This window comes from Schistocerca nitens, unplaced genomic scaffold, assembly GCF_023898315.1.
Source record: "Schistocerca nitens isolate TAMUIC-IGC-003100 unplaced genomic scaffold, iqSchNite1.1 HiC_scaffold_169, whole genome shotgun sequence".
Classification (NCBI taxonomy): Eukaryota; Metazoa; Arthropoda; class Insecta; order Orthoptera; family Acrididae; genus Schistocerca; species Schistocerca nitens.
This window is the reverse complement of record NW_026045710.1, coordinates 1-18,787: the sequence shown is the minus strand read 5'-3', so window position 1 is coordinate 18,787 and position 18,787 is coordinate 1. Positions and strand designations below refer to the sequence as shown.

The window sequence follows — 18,787 nt, the reverse complement described above, 5'->3', positions numbered from 1 at the left end:
ACAAAGACGTTTCCTTAAGCATTTTAAACTACTGTAATGGTGCGAAAACAAAAAAAAATAAAATAAAATAAAAATGAACCAATAAAAATGGTACTTTTGGCTCCCCTGCATTTTTTCCTTTTTAAGCCGCCATCCTGCCAGCAGTCGTTTCATACTACCTTTCTGTTATGACAAAGATGCTTTCTTAAGCATTTTAAAGTAATGCAACGGTACGATAATGCGGTAATTAACTCAGTTTGAGGGAGAATGTGCTAACGAAGTTTGCCGGGAAGTCTTTGAAAACGATAAAACAGTACGAATCTGCCCTGAAATGCGTCAGCGCCTATTGTTGTGCTGCACTGTACAGTTCCAAATTTGATTTGTAATCATAAATTTATTCCTTAGTCGCGTCGTCTAGTCCCGCAGACGTTTGTCGTGCTTGCGCCGTCATATGGACCACGACCCGAGCGGCAGCGAGCGGCAGTCGAGCAAAGTCGGGCCAAGTCGGTACGGGGACAGGGATAGGAAAGGTGCGAATGCACTGCCAACTATGCAAACACCCGGTGTGAGGCGAAGCGAGGCGAGGAAGCTCACATCGCTACCAGTGGCGCCCTCCAGCACGACACTGCCACACCCCGCACAGAGCATACGCCTGGACACCAGGGACGAGATACGCCTTCCGCGAGTGTCGAAGGTTGCACGCGACAAGCGAATGACAGGAGGTGCTACGAGCAGCTGTGCGTCTCACACACGCGACGGCGCGCTCGCCAATTCGGCAATCGTTCTGCTGGGACGTCGGGCGCGCACTCCGCGCCGTCCTCGAGGAACTCGCTGTTGCGGAAGGAGGTGCTTTCGTCAAATGCGGCCGAAAACTAACATTTTGTGTGTTGGGAGAAGAGCCGAATGCGAATTCTGCCGTGCGCCTACAGTATATGTACGCCAACGGCCATACCATGTTAAATACACCGGTTCTCGTCCGATCACCGAAGTTAAGCAACATCGGGCCCGGTTAGTACTTGGATGGGTGACCGCCTGGGACCACCGGGTGCTGTTGGCTCCCCTTCTTTTTTTCTTCCTTTTTATATCGCTACTCCTGCCAGCCCTCTTTCGATACTACCCTTCTGTTGTGACAAAGACGTTTCCTTAAGCATTTTAAACTACTGTAATGGTGCGAAAACAAAAAAAAAATAAAATAAAATAAAAATGAACCAATAAAAATGGTACTTTTGGCTCCCCTGCATTTTTTCCTTTTTAAGCCGCCATCCTGCCAGCAGTCGTTTCATACTACCTTTCTGTTATGACAAAGATGCTTTCTTAAGCATTTTAAAGTAATGCAACGGTACGATAATGCGGTAATTAACTCAGTTTGAGGGAGAATGTGCTAACGAAGTTTGCCGGGAAGTCTTTGAAAACGATAAAACAGTACGAATCTGCCCTGAAATGCGTCAGCGCCTATTGTTGTGCTGCACTGTACAGTTCCAAATTTGATTTGTAATCATAAATTTATTCCTTAGTCGCGTCGTCTAGTCCCGCAGACGTTTGTCGTGCTTGCGCCGTCATATGGACCACGACCCGAGCGGCAGCGAGCGGCAGTCGAGCAAAGTCGGGCCAAGTCGGTACGGGGACAGGGATAGGAAAGGTGCGAATGCACTGCCAACTATGCAAACACCCGGTGTGAGGCGAAGCGAGGCGAGGAAGCTCACATCGCTACCAGTGGCGCCCTCCAGCACGACACTGCCACACCCCGCACAGAGCATACGCCTGGACACCAGGGACGAGATACGCCTTCCGCGAGTGTCGAAGGTTGCACGCGACAAGCGAATGACAGGAGGTGCTACGAGCAGCTGTGCGTCTCACACACGCGACGGCGCGCTCGCCAATTCGGCAATCGTTCTGCTGGGACGTCGGGCGCGCACTCCGCGCCGTCCTCGAGGAACTCGCTGTTGCGGAAGGAGGTGCTTTCGTCAAATGCGGCCGAAAACTAACATTTTGTGTGTTGGGAGAAGAGCCGAATGCGAATTCTGCCGTGCGCCTACAGTATATGTACGCCAACGGCCATACCATGTTAAATACACCGGTTCTCGTCCGATCACCGAAGTTAAGCAACATCGGGCCCGGTTAGTACTTGGATGGGTGACCGCCTGGGACCACCGGGTGCTGTTGGCTCCCCTTCTTTTTTTCTTCCTTTTTATATCGCTACTCCTGCCAGCCCTCTTTCGATACTACCCTTCTGTTGTGACAAAGACGTTTCCTTAAGCATTTTAAACTACTGTAATGGTGCGAAAACAAAAAAAAATAAAATAAAATAAAAATGAACCAATAAAAATGGTACTTTTGGCTCCCCTGCATTTTTTCCTTTTTAAGCCGCCATCCTGCCAGCAGTCGTTTCATACTACCTTTCTGTTATGACAAAGATGCTTTCTTAAGCATTTTAAAGTAATGCAACGGTACGATAATGCGGTAATTAACTCAGTTTGAGGGAGAATGTGCTAACGAAGTTTGCCGGGAAGTCTTTGAAAACGATAAAACAGTACGAATCTGCCCTGAAATGCGTCAGCGCCTATTGTTGTGCTGCACTGTACAGTTCCAAATTTGATTTGTAATCATAAATTTATTCCTTAGTCGCGTCGTCTAGTCCCGCAGACGTTTGTCGTGCTTGCGCCGTCATATGGACCACGACCCGAGCGGCAGCGAGCGGCAGTCGAGCAAAGTCGGGCCAAGTCGGTACGGGGACAGGGATAGGAAAGGTGCGAATGCACTGCCAACTATGCAAACACCCGGTGTGAGGCGAAGCGAGGCGAGGAAGCTCACATCGCTACCAGTGGCGCCCTCCAGCACGACACTGCCACACCCCGCACAGAGCATACGCCTGGACACCAGGGACGAGATACGCCTTCCGCGAGTGTCGAAGGTTGCACGCGACAAGCGAATGACAGGAGGTGCTACGAGCAGCTGTGCGTCTCACACACGCGACGGCGCGCTCGCCAATTCGGCAATCGTTCTGCTGGGACGTCGGGCGCGCACTCCGCGCCGTCCTCGAGGAACTCGCTGTTGCGGAAGGAGGTGCTTTCGTCAAATGCGGCCGAAAACTAACATTTTGTGTGTTGGGAGAAGAGCCGAATGCGAATTCTGCCGTGCGCCTACAGTATATGTACGCCAACGGCCATACCATGTTAAATACACCGGTTCTCGTCCGATCACCGAAGTTAAGCAACATCGGGCCCGGTTAGTACTTGGATGGGTGACCGCCTGGGACCACCGGGTGCTGTTGGCTCCCCTTCTTTTTTTCTTCCTTTTTATATCGCTACTCCTGCCAGCCCTCTTTCGATACTACCCTTCTGTTGTGACAAAGACGTTTCCTTAAGCATTTTAAACTACTGTAATGGTGCGAAAACAAAAAAAAATAAAATAAAATAAAAATGAACCAATAAAAATGGTACTTTTGGCTCCCCTGCATTTTTTCCTTTTTAAGCCGCCATCCTGCCAGCAGTCGTTTCATACTACCTTTCTGTTATGACAAAGATGCTTTCTTAAGCATTTTAAAGTAATGCAACGGTACGATAATGCGGTAATTAACTCAGTTTGAGGGAGAATGTGCTAACGAAGTTTGCCGGGAAGTCTTTGAAAACGATAAAACAGTACGAATCTGCCCTGAAATGCGTCAGCGCCTATTGTTGTGCTGCACTGTACAGTTCCAAATTTGATTTGTAATCATAAATTTATTCCTTAGTCGCGTCGTCTAGTCCCGCAGACGTTTGTCGTGCTTGCGCCGTCATATGGACCACGACCCGAGCGGCAGCGAGCGGCAGTCGAGCAAAGTCGGGCCAAGTCGGTACGGGGACAGGGATAGGAAAGGTGCGAATGCACTGCCAACTATGCAAACACCCGGTGTGAGGCGAAGCGAGGCGAGGAAGCTCACATCGCTACCAGTGGCGCCCTCCAGCACGACACTGCCACACCCCGCACAGAGCATACGCCTGGACACCAGGGACGAGATACGCCTTCCGCGAGTGTCGAAGGTTGCACGCGACAAGCGAATGACAGGAGGTGCTACGAGCAGCTGTGCGTCTCACACACGCGACGGCGCGCTCGCCAATTCGGCAATCGTTCTGCTGGGACGTCGGGCGCGCACTCCGCGCCGTCCTCGAGGAACTCGCTGTTGCGGAAGGAGGTGCTTTCGTCAAATGCGGCCGAAAACTAACATTTTGTGTGTTGGGAGAAGAGCCGAATGCGAATTCTGCCGTGCGCCTACAGTATATGTACGCCAACGGCCATACCATGTTAAATACACCGGTTCTCGTCCGATCACCGAAGTTAAGCCACATCGGGCCCGGTTAGTACTTGGATGGGTGACCGCCTGGGACCACCGGGTGCTGTTGGCTCCCCTTCTTTTTTTCTTCCTTTTTATATCGCTACTCCTGCCAGCCCTCTTTCGATACTACCCTTCTGTTGTGACAAAGACGTTTCCTTAAGCATTTTAAACTACTGTAATGGTGCGAAAACAAAAAAAAATAAAATAAAATAAAAATGAACCAATAAAAATGGTACTTTTGGCTCCCCTGCATTTTTTCCTTTTTAAGCCGCCATCCTGCCAGCAGTCGTTTCATACTACCTTTCTGTTATGACAAAGATGCTTTCTTAAGCATTTTAAAGTAATGCAACGGTACGATAATGCGGTAATTAACTCAGTTTGAGGGAGAATGTGCTAACGAAGTTTGCCGGGAAGTCTTTGAAAACGATAAAACAGTACGAATCTGCCCTGAAATGCGTCAGCGCCTATTGTTGTGCTGCACTGTACAGTTCCAAATTTGATTTGTAATCATAAATTTATTCCTTAGTCGCGTCGTCTAGTCCCGCAGACGTTTGTCGTGCTTGCGCCGTCATATGGACCACGACCCGAGCGGCAGCGAGCGGCAGTCGAGCAAAGTCGGGCCAAGTCGGTACGGGGACAGGGATAGGAAAGGTGCGAATGCACTGCCAACTATGCAAACACCCGGTGTGAGGCGAAGCGAGGCGAGGAAGCTCACATCGCTACCAGTGGCGCCCTCCAGCACGACACTGCCACACCCCGCACAGAGCATACGCCTGGACACCAGGGACGAGATACGCCTTCCGCGAGTGTCGAAGGTTGCACGCGACAAGCGAATGACAGGAGGTGCTACGAGCAGCTGTGCGTCTCACACACGCGACGGCGCGCTCGCCAATTCGGCAATCGTTCTGCTGGGACGTCGGGCGCGCACTCCGCGCCGTCCTCGAGGAACTCGCTGTTGCGGAAGGAGGTGCTTTCGTCAAATGCGGCCGAAAACTAACATTTTGTGTGTTGGGAGAAGAGCCGAATGCGAATTCTGCCGTGCGCCTACAGTATATGTACGCCAACGGCCATACCATGTTAAATACACCGGTTCTCGTCCGATCACCGAAGTTAAGCCACATCGGGCCCGGTTAGTACTTGGATGGGTGACCGCCTGGGACCACCGGGTGCTGTTGGCTCCCCTTCTTTTTTTCTTCCTTTTTATATCGCTACTCCTGCCAGCCCTCTTTCGATACTACCCTTCTGTTGTGACAAAGACGTTTCCTTAAGCATTTTAAACTACTGTAATGGTGCGAAAACAAAAAAAAATAAAATAAAATAAAAATGAACCAATAAAAATGGTACTTTTGGCTCCCCTGCATTTTTTCCTTTTTAAGCCGCCATCCTGCCAGCAGTCGTTTCATACTACCTTTCTGTTATGACAAAGATGCTTTCTTAAGCATTTTAAAGTAATGCAACGGTACGATAATGCGGTAATTAACTCAGTTTGAGGGAGAATGTGCTAACGAAGTTTGCCGGGAAGTCTTTGAAAACGATAAAACAGTACGAATCTGCCCTGAAATGCGTCAGCGCCTATTGTTGTGCTGCACTGTACAGTTCCAAATTTGATTTGTAATCATAAATTTATTCCTTAGTCGCGTCGTCTAGTCCCGCAGACGTTTGTCGTGCTTGCGCCGTCATATGGACCACGACCCGAGCGGCAGCGAGCGGCAGTCGAGCAAAGTCGGGCCAAGTCGGTACGGGGACAGGGATAGGAAAGGTGCGAATGCACTGCCAACTATGCAAACACCCGGTGTGAGGCGAAGCGAGGCGAGGAAGCTCACATCGCTACCAGTGGCGCCCTCCAGCACGACACTGCCACACCCCGCACAGAGCATACGCCTGGACACCAGGGACGAGATACGCCTTCCGCGAGTGTCGAAGGTTGCACGCGACAAGCGAATGACAGGAGGTGCTACGAGCAGCTGTGCGTCTCACACACGCGACGGCGCGCTCGCCAATTCGGCAATCGTTCTGCTGGGACGTCGGGCGCGCACTCCGCGCCGTCCTCGAGGAACTCGCTGTTGCGGAAGGAGGTGCTTTCGTCAAATGCGGCCGAAAACTAACATTTTGTGTGTTGGGAGAAGAGCCGAATGCGAATTCTGCCGTGCGCCTACAGTATATGTACGCCAACGGCCATACCATGTTAAATACACCGGTTCTCGTCCGATCACCGAAGTTAAGCAACATCGGGCCCGGTTAGTACTTGGATGGGTGACCGCCTGGGACCACCGGGTGCTGTTGGCTCCCCTTCTTTTTTTCTTCCTTTTTATATCGCTACTCCTGCCAGCCCTCTTTCGATACTACCCTTCTGTTGTGACAAAGACGTTTCCTTAAGCATTTTAAACTACTGTAATGGTGCGAAAACAAAAAAAAATAAAATAAAATAAAAATGAACCAATAAAAATGGTACTTTTGGCTCCCCTGCATTTTTTCCTTTTTAAGCCGCCATCCTGCCAGCAGTCGTTTCATACTACCTTTCTGTTATGACAAAGATGCTTTCTTAAGCATTTTAAAGTAATGCAACGGTACGATAATGCGGTAATTAACTCAGTTTGAGGGAGAATGTGCTAACGAAGTTTGCCGGGAAGTCTTTGAAAACGATAAAACAGTACGAATCTGCCCTGAAATGCGTCAGCGCCTATTGTTGTGCTGCACTGTACAGTTCCAAATTTGATTTGTAATCATAAATTTATTCCTTAGTCGCGTCGTCTAGTCCCGCAGACGTTTGTCGTGCTTGCGCCGTCATATGGACCACGACCCGAGCGGCAGCGAGCGGCAGTCGAGCAAAGTCGGGCCAAGTCGGTACGGGGACAGGGATAGGAAAGGTGCGAATGCACTGCCAACTATGCAAACACCCGGTGTGAGGCGAAGCGAGGCGAGGAAGCTCACATCGCTACCAGTGGCGCCCTCCAGCACGACACTGCCACACCCCGCACAGAGCATACGCCTGGACACCAGGGACGAGATACGCCTTCCGCGAGTGTCGAAGGTTGCACGCGACAAGCGAATGACAGGAGGTGCTACGAGCAGCTGTGCGTCTCACACACGCGACGGCGCGCTCGCCAATTCGGCAATCGTTCTGCTGGGACGTCGGGCGCGCACTCCGCGCCGTCCTCGAGGAACTCGCTGTTGCGGAAGGAGGTGCTTTCGTCAAATGCGGCCGAAAACTAACATTTTGTGTGTTGGGAGAAGAGCCGAATGCGAATTCTGCCGTGCGCCTACAGTATATGTACGCCAACGGCCATACCATGTTAAATACACCGGTTCTCGTCCGATCACCGAAGTTAAGCAACATCGGGCCCGGTTAGTACTTGGATGGGTGACCGCCTGGGACCACCGGGTGCTGTTGGCTCCCCTTCTTTTTTTCTTCCTTTTTATATCGCTACTCCTGCCAGCCCTCTTTCGATACTACCCTTCTGTTGTGACAAAGACGTTTCCTTAAGCATTTTAAACTACTGTAATGGTGCGAAAACAAAAAAAAATAAAATAAAATAAAAATGAACCAATAAAAATGGTACTTTTGGCTCCCCTGCATTTTTTCCTTTTTAAGCCGCCATCCTGCCAGCAGTCGTTTCATACTACCTTTCTGTTATGACAAAGATGCTTTCTTAAGCATTTTAAAGTAATGCAACGGTACGATAATGCGGTAATTAACTCAGTTTGAGGGAGAATGTGCTAACGAAGTTTGCCGGGAAGTCTTTGAAAACGATAAAACAGTACGAATCTGCCCTGAAATGCGTCAGCGCCTATTGTTGTGCTGCACTGTACAGTTCCAAATTTGATTTGTAATCATAAATTTATTCCTTAGTCGCGTCGTCTAGTCCCGCAGACGTTTGTCGTGCTTGCGCCGTCATATGGACCACGACCCGAGCGGCAGCGAGCGGCAGTCGAGCAAAGTCGGGCCAAGTCGGTACGGGGACAGGGATAGGAAAGGTGCGAATGCACTGCCAACTATGCAAACACCCGGTGTGAGGCGAAGCGAGGCGAGGAAGCTCACATCGCTACCAGTGGCGCCCTCCAGCACGACACTGCCACACCCCGCACAGAGCATACGCCTGGACACCAGGGACGAGATACGCCTTCCGCGAGTGTCGAAGGTTGCACGCGACAAGCGAATGACAGGAGGTGCTACGAGCAGCTGTGCGTTTCACACACGCGACGGCGCGCTCGCCAATTCGGCAATCGTTCTGCTGGGACGTCGGGCGCGCACTCCGCGCCGTCCTCGAGGAACTCGCTGTTGCGGAAGGAGGTGCTTTCGTCAAATGCGGCCGAAAACTAACATTTTGTGTGTTGGGAGAAGAGCCGAATGCGAATTCTGCCGTGCGCCTACAGTATATGTACGCCAACGGCCATACCATGTTAAATACACCGGTTCTCGTCCGATCACCGAAGTTAAGCCACATCGGGCCCGGTTAGTACTTGGATGGGTGACCGCCTGGGACCACCGGGTGCTGTTGGCTCCCCTTCTTTTTTTCTTCCTTTTTATATCGCTACTCCTGCCAGCCCTCTTTCGATACTACCCTTCTGTTGTGACAAAGACGTTTCCTTAAGCATTTTAAACTACTGTAATGGTGCGAAAACAAAAAAAAATAAAATAAAATAAAAATGAACCAATAAAAATGGTACTTTTGGCTCCCCTGCATTTTTTCCTTTTTAAGCCGCCATCCTGCCAGCAGTCGTTTCATACTACCTTTCTGTTATGACAAAGATGCTTTCTTAAGCATTTTAAAGTAATGCAACGGTACGATAATGCGGTAATTAACTCAGTTTGAGGGAGAATGTGCTAACGAAGTTTGCCGGGAAGTCTTTGAAAACGATAAAACAGTACGAATCTGCCCTGAAATGCGTCAGCGCCTATTGTTGTGCTGCACTGTACAGTTCCAAATTTGATTTGTAATCATAAATTTATTCCTTAGTCGCGTCGTCTAGTCCCGCAGACGTTTGTCGTGCTTGCGCCGTCATATGGACCACGACCCGAGCGGCAGCGAGCGGCAGTCGAGCAAAGTCGGGCCAAGTCGGTACGGGGACAGGGATAGGAAAGGTGCGAATGCACTGCCAACTATGCAAACACCCGGTGTGAGGCGAAGCGAGGCGAGGAAGCTCACATCGCTACCAGTGGCGCCCTCCAGCACGACACTGCCACACCCCGCACAGAGCATACGCCTGGACACCAGGGACGAGATACGCCTTCCGCGAGTGTCGAAGGTTGCACGCGACAAGCGAATGACAGGAGGTGCTACGAGCAGCTGTGCGTCTCACACACGCGACGGCGCGCTCGCCAATTCGGCAATCGTTCTGCTGGGACGTCGGGCGCGCACTCCGCGCCGTCCTCGAGGAACTCGCTGTTGCGGAAGGAGGTGCTTTCGTCAAATGCGGCCGAAAACTAACATTTTGTGTGTTGGGAGAAGAGCCGAATGCGAATTCTGCCGTGCGCCTACAGTATATGTACGCCAACGGCCATACCATGTTAAATACACCGGTTCTCGTCCGATCACCGAAGTTAAGCAACATCGGGCCCGGTTAGTACTTGGATGGGTGACCGCCTGGGACCACCGGGTGCTGTTGGCTCCCCTTCTTTTTTTCTTCCTTTTTATATCGCTACTCCTGCCAGCCCTCTTTCGATACTACCCTTCTGTTGTGACAAAGACGTTTCCTTAAGCATTTTAAACTACTGTAATGGTGCGAAAACAAAAAAAAATAAAATAAAATAAAAATGAACCAATAAAAATGGTACTTTTGGCTCCCCTGCATTTTTTCCTTTTTAAGCCGCCATCCTGCCAGCAGTCGTTTCATACTACCTTTCTGTTATGACAAAGATGCTTTCTTAAGCATTTTAAAGTAATGCAACGGTACGATAATGCGGTAATTAACTCAGTTTGAGGGAGAATGTGCTAACGAAGTTTGCCGGGAAGTCTTTGAAAACGATAAAACAGTACGAATCTGCCCTGAAATGCGTCAGCGCCTATTGTTGTGCTGCACTGTACAGTTCCAAATTTGATTTGTAATCATAAATTTATTCCTTAGTCGCGTCGTCTAGTCCCGCAGACGTTTGTCGTGCTTGCGCCGTCATATGGACCACGACCCGAGCGGCAGCGAGCGGCAGTCGAGCAAAGTCGGGCCAAGTCGGTACGGGGACAGGGATAGGAAAGGTGCGAATGCACTGCCAACTATGCAAACACCCGGTGTGAGGCGAAGCGAGGCGAGGAAGCTCACATCGCTACCAGTGGCGCCCTCCAGCACGACACTGCCACACCCCGCACAGAGCATACGCCTGGACACCAGGGACGAGATACGCCTTCCGCGAGTGTCGAAGGTTGCACGCGACAAGCGAATGACAGGAGGTGCTACGAGCAGCTGTGCGTTTCACACACGCGACGGCGCGCTCGCCAATTCGGCAATCGTTCTGCTGGGACGTCGGGCGCGCACTCCGCGCCGTCCTCGAGGAACTCGCTGTTGCGGAAGGAGGTGCTTTCGTCAAATGCGGCCGAAAACTAACATTTTGTGTGTTGGGAGAAGAGCCGAATGCGAATTCTGCCGTGCGCCTACAGTATATGTACGCCAACGGCCATACCATGTTAAATACACCGGTTCTCGTCCGATCACCGAAGTTAAGCAACATCGGGCCCGGTTAGTACTTGGATGGGTGACCGCCTGGGACCACCGGGTGCTGTTGGCTCCCCTTCTTTTTTTCTTCCTTTTTATATCGCTACTCCTGCCAGCCCTCTTTCGATACTACCCTTCTGTTGTGACAAAGACGTTTCCTTAAGCATTTTAAACTACTGTAATGGTGCGAAAACAAAAAAAAATAAAATAAAATAAAAATGAACCAATAAAAATGGTACTTTTGGCTCCCCTGCATTTTTTCCTTTTTAAGCCGCCATCCTGCCAGCAGTCGTTTCATACTACCTTTCTGTTATGACAAAGATGCTTTCTTAAGCATTTTAAAGTAATGCAACGGTACGATAATGCGGTAATTAACTCAGTTTGAGGGAGAATGTGCTAACGAAGTTTGCCGGGAAGTCTTTGAAAACGATAAAACAGTACGAATCTGCCCTGAAATGCGTCAGCGCCTATTGTTGTGCTGCACTGTACAGTTCCAAATTTGATTTGTAATCATAAATTTATTCCTTAGTCGCGTCGTCTAGTCCCGCAGACGTTTGTCGTGCTTGCGCCGTCATATGGACCACGACCCGAGCGGCAGCGAGCGGCAGTCGAGCAAAGTCGGGCCAAGTCGGTACGGGGACAGGGATAGGAAAGGTGCGAATGCACTGCCAACTATGCAAACACCCGGTGTGAGGCGAAGCGAGGCGAGGAAGCTCACATCGCTACCAGTGGCGCCCTCCAGCACGACACTGCCACACCCCGCACAGAGCATACGCCTGGACACCAGGGACGAGATACGCCTTCCGCGAGTGTCGAAGGTTGCACGCGACAAGCGAATGACAGGAGGTGCTACGAGCAGCTGTGCGTCTCACACACGCGACGGCGCGCTCGCCAATTCGGCAATCGTTCTGCTGGGACGTCGGGCGCGCACTCCGCGCCGTCCTCGAGGAACTCGCTGTTGCGGAAGGAGGTGCTTTCGTCAAATGCGGCCGAAAACTAACATTTTGTGTGTTGGGAGAAGAGCCGAATGCGAATTCTGCCGTGCGCCTACAGTATATGTACGCCAACGGCCATACCATGTTAAATACACCGGTTCTCGTCCGATCACCGAAGTTAAGCCACATCGGGCCCGGTTAGTACTTGGATGGGTGACCGCCTGGGACCACCGGGTGCTGTTGGCTCCCCTTCTTTTTTTCTTCCTTTTTATATCGCTACTCCTGCCAGCCCTCTTTCGATACTACCCTTCTGTTGTGACAAAGACGTTTCCTTAAGCATTTTAAACTACTGTAATGGTGCGAAAACAAAAAAAAAAAAAATAAAATAAAAATGAACCAATAAAAATGGTACTTTTGGCTCCCCTGCATTTTTTCCTTTTTAAGCCGCCATCCTGCCAGCAGTCGTTTCATACTACCTTTCTGTTATGACAAAGATGCTTTCTTAAGCATTTTAAAGTAATGCAACGGTACGATAATGCGGTAATTAACTCAGTTTGAGGGAGAATGTGCTAACGAAGTTTGCCGGGAAGTCTTTGAAAACGATAAAACAGTACGAATCTGCCCTGAAATGCGTCAGCGCCTATTGTTGTGCTGCACTGTACAGTTCCAAATTTGATTTGTAATCATAAATTTATTCCTTAGTCGCGTCGTCTAGTCCCGCAGACGTTTGTCGTGCTTGCGCCGTCATATGGACCACGACCCGAGCGGCAGCGAGCGGCAGTCGAGCAAAGTCGGGCCAAGTCGGTACGGGGACAGGGATAGGAAAGGTGCGAATGCACTGCCAACTATGCAAACACCCGGTGTGAGGCGAAGCGAGGCGAGGAAGCTCACATCGCTACCAGTGGCGCCCTCCAGCACGACACTGCCACACCCCGCACAGAGCATACGCCTGGACACCAGGGACGAGATACGCCTTCCGCGAGTGTCGAAGGTTGCACGCGACAAGCGAATGACAGGAGGTGCTACGAGCAGCTGTGCGTCTCACACACGCGACGGCGCGCTCGCCAATTCGGCAATCGTTCTGCTGGGACGTCGGGCGCGCACTCCGCGCCGTCCTCGAGGAACTCGCTGTTGCGGAAGGAGGTGCTTTCGTCAAATGCGGCCGAAAACTAACATTTTGTGTGTTGGGAGAAGAGCCGAATGCGAATTCTGCCGTGCGCCTACAGTATATGTACGCCAACGGCCATACCATGTTAAATACACCGGTTCTCGTCCGATCACCGAAGTTAAGCAACATCGGGCCCGGTTAGTACTTGGATGGGTGACCGCCTGGGACCACCGGGTGCTGTTGGCTCCCCTTCTTTTTTTCTTCCTTTTTATATCGCTACTCCTGCCAGCCCTCTTTCGATACTACCCTTCTGTTGTGACAAAGACGTTTCCTTAAGCATTTTAAACTACTGTAATGGTGCGAAAACAAAAAAAAATAAAATAAAATAAAAATGAACCAATAAAAATGGTACTTTTGGCTCCCCTGCATTTTTTCCTTTTTAAGCCGCCATCCTGCCAGCAGTCGTTTCATACTACCTTTCTGTTATGACAAAGATGCTTTCTTAAGCATTTTAAAGTAATGCAACGGTACGATAATGCGGTAATTAACTCAGTTTGAGGGAGAATGTGCTAACGAAGTTTGCCGGGAAGTCTTTGAAAACGATAAAACAGTACGAATCTGCCCTGAAATGCGTCAGCGCCTATTGTTGTGCTGCACTGTACAGTTCCAAATTTGATTTGTAATCATAAATTTATTCCTTAGTCGCGTCGTCTAGTCCCGCAGACGTTTGTCGTGCTTGCGCCGTCATATGGACCACGACCCGAGCGGCAGCGAGCGGCAGTCGAGCAAAGTCGGGCCAAGTCGGTACGGGGACAGGGATAGGAAAGGTGCGAATGCACTGCCAACTATGCAAACACCCGGTGTGAGGCGAAGCGAGGCGAGGAAGCTCACATCGCTACCAGTGGCGCCCTCCAGCACGACACTGCCACACCCCGCACAGAGCATACGCCTGGACACCAGGGACGAGATACGCCTTCCGCGAGTGTCGAAGGTTGCACGCGACAAGCGAATGACAGGAGGTGCTACGAGCAGCTGTGCGTCTCACACACGCGACGGCGCGCTCGCCAATTCGGCAATCGTTCTGCTGGGACGTCGGGCGCGCACTCCGCGCCGTCCTCGAGGAACTCGCTGTTGCGGAAGGAGGTGCTTTCGTCAAATGCGGCCGAAAACTAACATTTTGTGTGTTGGGAGAAGAGCCGAATGCGAATTCTGCCGTGCGCCTACAGTATATGTACGCCAACGGCCATACCATGTTAAATACACCGGTTCTCGTCCGATCACCGAAGTTAAGCCACATCGGGCCCGGTTAGTACTTGGATGGGTGACCGCCTGGGACCACCGGGTGCTGTTGGCTCCCCTTCTTTTTTTCTTCCTTTTTATATCGCTACTCCTGCCAGCCCTCTTTCGATACTACCCTTCTGTTGTGACAAAGACGTTTCCTTAAGCATTTTAAACTACTGTAATGGTGCGAAAACAAAAAAAAATAAAATAAAATAAAAATGAACCAATAAAAATGGTACTTTTGGCTCCCCTGCATTTTTTCCTTTTTAAGCCGCCATCCTGCCAGCAGTCGTTTCATACTACCTTTCTGTTATGACAAAGATGCTTTCTTAAGCATTTTAAAGTAATGCAACGGTACGATAATGCGGTAATTAACTCAGTTTGAGGGAGAATGTGCTAACGAAGTTTGCCGGGAAGTCTTTGAAAACGATAAAACAGTACGAATCTGCCCTGAAATGCGTCAGCGCCTATTGTTGTGCTGCACTGTACAGTTCCAAATTTGATTTGTAATCATAAATTTATTCCTTAGTCGCGTCGTCTAGTCCCGCAGACGTTTGTCGTGCTTGCGCCGTCATATGGACCACGACCCGAGCGGCAGCGAGCGGCAGTCGAGCAAAGTCGGGCCAAGTCGGTACGGGGACAGGGATAGGAAAGGTGCGAATGCACTGCCAACTATGCAAACACCCGGTGTGAGGCGAAGCGAGGCGAGGAAGCTCACATCGCTACCAGTGGCGCCCTCCAGCACGACACTGCCACACCCCGCACAGAGCATACGCCTGGACACCAGGGACGAGATACGCCTTCCGCGAGTGTCGAAGGTTGCACGCGACAAGCGAATGACAGGAGGTGCTACGAGCAGCTGTGCGTCTCACACACGCGACGGCGCGCTCGCCAATTCGGCAATCGTTCTGCTGGGACGTCGGGCGCGCACTCCGCGCCGTCCTCGAGGAACTCGCTGTTGCGGAAGGAGGTGCTTTCGTCAAATGCGGCCGAAAACTAACATTTTGTGTGTTGGGAGAAGAGCCGAATGCGAATTCTGCCGTGCGCCTACAGTATATGTACGCCAACGGCCATACCATGTTAAATACACCGGTTCTCGTCCGATCACCGAAGTTAAGCAACATCGGGCCCGGTTAGTACTTGGATGGGTGACCGCCTGGGACCACCGGGTGCTGTTGGCTCCCCTTCTTTTTTTCTTCCTTTTTATATCGCTACTCCTGCCAGCCCTCTTTCGATACTACCCTTCTGTTGTGACAAAGACGTTTCCTTAAGCATTTTAAACTACTGTAATGGTGCGAAAACAAAAAAAAATAAAATAAAATAAAAATGAACCAATAAAAATGGTACTTTTGGCTCCCCTGCATTTTTTCCTTTTTAAGCCGCCATCCTGCCAGCAGTCGTTTCATACTACCTTTCTGTTATGACAAAGATGCTTTCTTAAGCATTTTAAAGTAATGCAACGGTACGATAATGCGGTAATTAACTCAGTTTGAGGGAGAATGTGCTAACGAAGTTTGCCGGGAAGTCTTTGAAAACGATAAAACAGTACGAATCTGCCCTGAAATGCGTCAGCGCCTATTGTTGTGCTGCACTGTACAGTTCCAAATTTGATTTGTAATCATAAATTTATTCCTTAGTCGCGTCGTCTAGTCCCGCAGACGTTTGTCGTGCTTGCGCCGTCATATGGACCACGACCCGAGCGGCAGCGAGCGGCAGTCGAGCAAAGTCGGGCCAAGTCGGTACGGGGACAGGGATAGGAAAGGTGCGAATGCACTGCCAACTATGCAAACACCCGGTGTGAGGCGAAGCGAGGCGAGGAAGCTCACATCGCTACCAGTGGCGCCCTCCAGCACGACACTGCCACACCCCGCACAGAGCATACGCCTGGACACCAGGGACGAGATACGCCTTCCGCGAGTGTCGAAGGTTGCACGCGACAAGCGAATGACAGGAGGTGCTACGAGCAGCTGTGCGTCTCACACACGCGACGGCGCGCTCGCCAATTCGGCAATCGTTCTGCTGGGACGTCGGGCGCGCACTCCGCGCCGTCCTCGAGGAACTCGCTGTTGCGGAAGGAGGTGCTTTCGTCAAATGCGGCCGAAAACTAACATTTTGTGTGTTGGGAGAAGAGCCGAATGCGAATTCTGCCGTGCGCCTACAGTATATGTACGCCAACGGCCATACCATGTTAAATACACCGGTTCTCGTCCGATCACCGAAGTTAAGCCACATCGGGCCCGGTTAGTACTTGGATGGGTGACCGCCTGGGACCACCGGGTGCTGTTGGCTCCCCTTCTTTTTTTCTTCCTTTTTATATCGCTACTCCTGCCAGCCCTCTTTCGATACTACCCTTCTGTTGTGACAAAGACGTTTCCTTAAGCATTTTAAACTACTGTAATGGTGCGAAAACAAAAAAAAATAAAATAAAATAAAAATGAACCAATAAAAATGGTACTTTTGGCTCCCCTGCATTTTTTCCTTTTTAAGCCGCCATCCTGCCAGCAGTCGTTTCATACTACCTTTCTGTTATGACAAAGATGCTTTCTTAAGCATTTTAAAGTAATGCAACGGTACGATAATGCGGTAATTAACTCAGTTTGAGGGAGAATGTGCTAACGAAGTTTGCCGGGAAGTCTTTGAAAACGATAAAACAGTACGAATCTGCCCTGAAATGCGTCAGCGCCTATTGTTGTGCTGCACTGTACAGTTCCAAATTTGATTTGTAATCATAAATTTATTCCTTAGTCGCGTCGTCTAGTCCCGCAGACGTTTGTCGTGCTTGCGCCGTCATATGGACCACGACCCGAGCGGCAGCGAGCGGCAGTCGAGCAAAGTCGGGCCAAGTCGGTACGGGGACAGGGATAGGAAAGGTGCGAATGCACTGCCAACTATGCAAACACCCGGTGTGAGGCGAAGCGAGGCGAGGAAGCTCACATCGCTACCAGTGGCGCCCTCCAGCACGACACTGCCACACCCCGCACAGAGCATACGCCTGGACACCAGGGACGAGATACGCCTTCCGCGAGTGTCGAAGGTTGCACGCGACAAGCGAATGACAGGAGGTGCTACGAGCAGCTGTGCGTCTCACACACGCGACGGCGCGCTCGCCAATTCGGCAATCGTTCTGCTGGGACGTCGGGCGCGCACTCCGCGCCGTCCTCGAGGAACTCGCTGTTGCGGAAGGAGGTGCTTTCGTCAAATGCGGCCGAAAACTAACATTTTGTGTGTTGGGAGAAGAGCCGAATGCGAATTCTGCCGTGCGCCTACAGTATATGTACGCCAACGGCCATACCATGTTAAATACACCGGTTCTCGTCCGATCACCGAAGTTAAGCAACATCGGGCCCGGTTAGTACTTGGATGGGTGACCGCCTGGGACCACCGGGTGCTGTTGGCTCCCCTTCTTTTTTTCTTCCTTTTTATATCGCTACTCCTGCCAGCCCTCTTTCGATACTACCCTTCTGTTGTGACAAAGACGTTTCCTTAAGCATTTTAAACTACTGTAATGGTGCGAAAACAAAAAAAAATAAAATAAAATAAAAATGAACCAATAAAAATGGTACTTTTGGCTCCCCTGCATTTTTTCCTTTTTAAGCCGCCATCCTGCCAGCAGTCGTTTCATACTACCTTTCTGTTATGACAAAGATGCTTTCTTAAGCATTTTAAAGTAATGCAACGGTACGATAATGCGGTAATTAACTCAGTTTGAGGGAGAATGTGCTAACGAAGTTTGCCGGGAAGTCTTTGAAAACGATAAAACAGTACGAATCTGCCCTGAAATGCGTCAGCGCCTATTGTTGTGCTGCACTGTACAGTTCCAAATTTGATTTGTAATCATAAATTTATTCCTTAGTCGCGTCGTCTAGTCCCGCAGACGTTTGTCGTGCTTGCGCCGTCATATGGACCACGACCCGAGCGGCAGCGAGCGGCAGTCGAGCAAAGTCGGGCCAAGTCGGTACGGGGACAGGGATAGGAAAGGTGCGAATGCACTGCCAACTATGCAAACACCCGGTGTGAGGCGAAGCGAGGCGAGGAAGCTCACATCGCTACCAGTGGCGCCCTCCAGCACGACACTGCCACACCCCGCACAGAGCATACGCCTGGACACCAGGGACGAGATACGCCTTCCGCGAGTGTCGAAGGTTGCACGCGACAAGCGAATGACAGGAGGTGCTACGAGCAGCTGTGCGTCTCACACACGCGACGGCGCGCTCGCCAATTCGGCAATCGTTCTGCTGGGACGTCGGGCGCGCACTCCGCGCCGTCCTCGAGGAACTCGCTGTTGCGGAAGGAGGTGCTTTCGTCAAATGCGGCCGAAAACTAACATTTTGTGTGTTGGGAGAAGAGCCGAATGCGAATTCTGCCGTGCGCCTACAGTATATGTACGCCAACGGCCATACCATGTTAAATACACCGGTTCTCGTCCGATCACCGAAGTTAAGCCACATCGGGCCCGGTTAGTACTTGGATGGGTGACCGCCTGGGACCACCGGGTGCTGTTGGCTCCCCTTCTTTTTTTCTTCCTTT

The 18,787-nt window shown here is 50.8% G+C and overlaps 17 non-coding genes across 17 annotated transcripts; all 17 read left to right on the top strand.

Annotated features, from left to right (window-relative positions):
- Positions 1–917: 917 nt before the first annotated feature.
- LOC126219243 (5S ribosomal RNA) lies at positions 918–1,036 on the top strand. The gene has a single exon (XR_007542702.1). It is a non-coding gene; the product is annotated as a 5S ribosomal RNA (ribosomal RNA).
- A 990-nt stretch (positions 1,037–2,026) lies between these two features.
- On the top strand, positions 2,027–2,145 carry LOC126219242 (5S ribosomal RNA). The gene has a single exon (XR_007542701.1). It is a non-coding gene; the product is annotated as a 5S ribosomal RNA (ribosomal RNA).
- Positions 2,146–3,134: 989 nt separating this feature from the next.
- On the top strand, positions 3,135–3,253 carry LOC126219241 (5S ribosomal RNA). Its single transcript, XR_007542700.1, has one exon. It is a non-coding gene; the product is annotated as a 5S ribosomal RNA (ribosomal RNA).
- Positions 3,254–4,242: 989 nt separating this feature from the next.
- LOC126219252 (5S ribosomal RNA) lies at positions 4,243–4,361 on the top strand. The gene has a single exon (XR_007542710.1). It is a non-coding gene; the product is annotated as a 5S ribosomal RNA (ribosomal RNA).
- Positions 4,362–5,350: 989 nt separating this feature from the next.
- On the top strand, positions 5,351–5,469 carry LOC126219251 (5S ribosomal RNA). Its single transcript, XR_007542709.1, has one exon. It is a non-coding gene; the product is annotated as a 5S ribosomal RNA (ribosomal RNA).
- A 989-nt stretch (positions 5,470–6,458) lies between these two features.
- LOC126219240 (5S ribosomal RNA) lies at positions 6,459–6,577 on the top strand. The gene has a single exon (XR_007542699.1). It is a non-coding gene; the product is annotated as a 5S ribosomal RNA (ribosomal RNA).
- Positions 6,578–7,566: 989 nt separating this feature from the next.
- On the top strand, positions 7,567–7,685 carry LOC126219239 (5S ribosomal RNA). The gene has a single exon (XR_007542698.1). It is a non-coding gene; the product is annotated as a 5S ribosomal RNA (ribosomal RNA).
- A 989-nt stretch (positions 7,686–8,674) lies between these two features.
- LOC126219248 (5S ribosomal RNA) lies at positions 8,675–8,793 on the top strand. Its single transcript, XR_007542707.1, has one exon. It is a non-coding gene; the product is annotated as a 5S ribosomal RNA (ribosomal RNA).
- Positions 8,794–9,782: 989 nt separating this feature from the next.
- Positions 9,783–9,901, top strand: LOC126219255 (5S ribosomal RNA). The gene has a single exon (XR_007542713.1). It is a non-coding gene; the product is annotated as a 5S ribosomal RNA (ribosomal RNA).
- Positions 9,902–10,890: 989 nt separating this feature from the next.
- Positions 10,891–11,009, top strand: LOC126219254 (5S ribosomal RNA). The gene has a single exon (XR_007542712.1). It is a non-coding gene; the product is annotated as a 5S ribosomal RNA (ribosomal RNA).
- A 989-nt stretch (positions 11,010–11,998) lies between these two features.
- LOC126219247 (5S ribosomal RNA) lies at positions 11,999–12,117 on the top strand. Its single transcript, XR_007542706.1, has one exon. It is a non-coding gene; the product is annotated as a 5S ribosomal RNA (ribosomal RNA).
- A 989-nt stretch (positions 12,118–13,106) lies between these two features.
- LOC126219253 (5S ribosomal RNA) lies at positions 13,107–13,225 on the top strand. Its single transcript, XR_007542711.1, has one exon. It is a non-coding gene; the product is annotated as a 5S ribosomal RNA (ribosomal RNA).
- Positions 13,226–14,214: 989 nt separating this feature from the next.
- Positions 14,215–14,333, top strand: LOC126219246 (5S ribosomal RNA). The gene has a single exon (XR_007542705.1). It is a non-coding gene; the product is annotated as a 5S ribosomal RNA (ribosomal RNA).
- Positions 14,334–15,322: 989 nt separating this feature from the next.
- LOC126219250 (5S ribosomal RNA) lies at positions 15,323–15,441 on the top strand. The gene has a single exon (XR_007542708.1). It is a non-coding gene; the product is annotated as a 5S ribosomal RNA (ribosomal RNA).
- A 989-nt stretch (positions 15,442–16,430) lies between these two features.
- On the top strand, positions 16,431–16,549 carry LOC126219245 (5S ribosomal RNA). The gene has a single exon (XR_007542704.1). It is a non-coding gene; the product is annotated as a 5S ribosomal RNA (ribosomal RNA).
- A 989-nt stretch (positions 16,550–17,538) lies between these two features.
- LOC126219237 (5S ribosomal RNA) lies at positions 17,539–17,657 on the top strand. The gene has a single exon (XR_007542697.1). It is a non-coding gene; the product is annotated as a 5S ribosomal RNA (ribosomal RNA).
- A 989-nt stretch (positions 17,658–18,646) lies between these two features.
- On the top strand, positions 18,647–18,765 carry LOC126219244 (5S ribosomal RNA). Its single transcript, XR_007542703.1, has one exon. It is a non-coding gene; the product is annotated as a 5S ribosomal RNA (ribosomal RNA).
- The last annotated feature ends 22 nt before the right edge of the window (positions 18,766–18,787 follow it).